Source organism: Myotis davidii, unplaced genomic scaffold, assembly GCF_000327345.1.
Source record: "Myotis davidii unplaced genomic scaffold, ASM32734v1 scaffold624, whole genome shotgun sequence".
Classification (NCBI taxonomy): domain Eukaryota; kingdom Metazoa; phylum Chordata; class Mammalia; order Chiroptera; family Vespertilionidae; genus Myotis; species Myotis davidii.
The window spans coordinates 890767-894147 of NW_006295731.1; the positions used below are offsets into that span (position 1 = coordinate 890767).

Genomic DNA, 3381 nt, shown 5'->3' on the forward strand with positions numbered 1-3381 from the left:
GGCTGGAATCAGTGGTGTCTGGCAAACATTGACTTGCCTTTGTTTATCACAGTTGGGGTTTTCAGTTTTCTTAGTAGTTCAACTTGTACTTGAGTCACCAGATGCAAATTAGACATTTCTCTCTTCAATTCCCAGTATACATTTTGCACATCATCACTTGAAATGCTTAGTCTTTGGCAATCTCTTCTCTGCAGATTTTCTTCCTGAGATGCATCCTTTGTTTGGCTTTTTGTAGCTCTATTCTGAGATTGTTACATTCTTTCTTCATCAGTTCTAGTTCTTGTTGTAAGCCATGGATCTTCAGGTCACAATTCAACTTTTCCACCTTCCAGGTTGATGAAGGTGGATTTAAATTCCTTATCACCTGCTGAGTTTCCACCTCTGTTCTTAGCTGGAGGAGTTCTACTTCTTTAGACTGCAGCTGTTCATTCAATACTTTCAATGATTCAGAGTTGTCTTTATTCATTTTATCCAACTTGCTCTTTAAATTATCTCTATCAATGCAAACCTCTAGGTATGCATGGTAGGCCTTATTTACTTGTTCTCATCCTACAGAACTTGTTTCTCCATCTAATAAAGTGTCTATAAGCTTTTCTTCCAAAAATCTTATTCTTTTCTTTAGGAAAGAGTTCTCTTTTTCTGAATCCTTGAGTCGTTTTTTGATTTCTTCATATGCAGTGACAGGGGCAAAATGTGAAGCAACAGACTCATCTGAATATGTTGAGACCAGATCACTGTATCTCTCCTATGGGCTTTTTCATGATTTAGAATGCAGATATCATCTTCTACCAGTGTATCCATGACAGCCCGAGTCAGGCTACATAGTGCGCAGCTGAGTTTCGATTCCCCAGCATTAGGAAACGGGTCATCAGGGATCACCACAGGCTTCCAGTTTCCTCAAAGACACTGCCACTTCCCCTGCAAAGGCCTCTGTTCCGGGTACACCATGGAGGGATTCCCATTGCTTTGGCCTCGGCTGCACCAGGACTGATCAGTGGGCTGGGGCCCAGAGGATCAGGAAGGAGTCTATTTTTTATAGATTTTTATCTTTCTGGAAAATTTTCACTTTATCTAGGTAATCTAATTATTGGCATACCGTATGAATAAGGTATGGTATCCTCTTTATAATCCTTTTTTTGTTCCCCTAAGGTCTGTAGTAATGTCTCCACTATCACTTCTGATTTCAGTAATTTGGTTATTTTCTCTTGGTCAGTCTACCTAGTGCATGCAGGTCAATACGGTTGATCTTTTCAAACAACTAACTTTTGTTTTTGTTAATCCTATCTAGTGTTTTGCTGTTCTTAATTTTCTTTATCCCTAATCTCATATTTATTATTTCTTTTTTATTTTGTTTGCTTCCAGTTTCATTTTCTGTTATTTTTCTAGTTTCATAAAATGGAAGGTTAGATTATTGAGATAATTTTTCCTTTTAATCTTGGTGTTTACAGATATACATTTTCTTCTAAGTAATGTTTTTGCAACATCTCATAAGTATTGGTATGCCAGTTTTTCTTATTTTATCTCAAAGTATTTTCTAATTTCTCTTATGATTTTTTTCTTTAGCCCATTTGTTTTTTAATAGTGTAATGTTTAATTTTCACATATTTCTGTGATTTCCAGATTTTCTTATGTTATTGATTTGTAGCTGTATTCTTGTGAGGTCAGATAAGATACTTTATACGATTTCAATATTTTTAAATGTATTGAGACAAATTTTATTGGTTAACACATGGTCTACCCTGTAATAGGTTCTATGGGTACATGAGGAAAAACTTATGGTCTGCTGTCCTCGAGTGGTGTGTTCCATATGTATCTGTTACGTCTAACTGCTTTACAGATTTATTTACACCTTCAATTTCCTGCTGGTATTTTGTTTAGCTGTTCTATCCAGTAGTGAATATGGGGTGTTATACCCTCCAACTATTATTGATGAATTGCTTGTTTCTTCCTTGAAATCTGTCTGTTTTTGCCTTATATATTTTGGACTTTACTGTCAGGTGCATATATGTTTATAATTATTATATTTTCATTAATTGAAATGTTATTATATAATGTCATTTTGTTCTTGTAATAGTTTGTCTAGTAATAGTATAGATGCACCAGCTCTCTTTCAGTTACTATTTGTTTGGAATGTCTTTTTCTTCCCTTTACTTTCAACCTACTTGTATATCTGCATCTAAAATGAGTTTTTTTGTTGGATTATGATTTTTCTTTGTTCTGTCCAACTCTGCCTTGTAATTGGAGAAATAAAAAGTGCCATCAATGGTAACTGGATAAGATAAATCAGTATTAATGTGTTTTTTGTTTGTAACACCTCTTTTTTCTTATATGATTTAAAAGACAACTACAAAGCTCTATCCTGTTAGCTCAGTGGGTAGAGCATCAGCCTGCAGATCAAAAGGTCCCAGGTTCAATTCCTATCAAGAGCACATACCTTTGTTGCCGTCTCCTCCCCTGCCCATGCCCTGGTCAGGGGCATGGGCAGGAGGTAACCAATCAATGTGTTTCTCTCACATTGATATTTCTCTCTGTCTTTCCCTCTCTCTTCCACTCTCTCTAAAAATCAATGGAAAAATATCCTTGGGTGAGAAAAATAAAAGACAATTACAAAAACCAATATTACAAATATATAATTATAAGCACCCTATGTATAAAAATAAAGATATAATTTCTGGCAATAACACTATTGGGAGAGCAATATGTATGAACAAAGTTTTTTTATATGATATTGAAATTAGTATAAATTAAGATGTTAATCATAAACTCAGGGCAACAACTAAGAAAATAACTAAAAAACATACAGCTTGGTAAATGACAAGAATAATAAAATGATATGGAGACGATATCTATTTATTTAAAAAGAAGGCAATAATTGATTAATTGAGGAACAAATAAATAAATGACATATTAAAAAAACTTATAGATGTAAGGCCTTTCTCATCAGTAATTACATTATACATAAATGGCTTCAGGTCATGATCCACTACGGGCAAACACTTCTGCCATGAAACCCAGAAAGAGTCCCATCTACACTAATAAAAGAGAAACATGGTAATTGGCCTACGACCGCTACCCATCCCATTGGCTAATCAGCAAGATATGCAAATTAACTGACAGCCAAGATGGCGACCGGCAGCCAAGCAGCTTAAACTGAACATGAGGCTTGCTTGCTTCAGTGATGGCGGACTCCGACATTCCCTGCCTGCTGTTGCAGGCCTCTGAGCCTGCAGTTTGAAGCATAGTAACATATAGAAGCTAAAAAAAAAAAACTCCAGAAACCTGCTTTCAGCGAGCCAGGATCTCAGAGCTGGAGTCAGAGCTGGCGTTATATATTGTTTCAATTACCTACTTTCCGGAGCAGAGGCCTAAGAGCTGGAGCCT

At 35.9% G+C, this 3381-nt stretch overlaps 1 pseudogene; it reads right to left on the reverse strand.

The window, feature by feature from the left end:
* Positions 1-6: 6 nt before the first annotated feature.
* On the reverse strand, positions 7-835 carry LOC102768657 (annotated as a pseudogene).
* Positions 836-3381: the final 2546 nt, after the last annotated feature.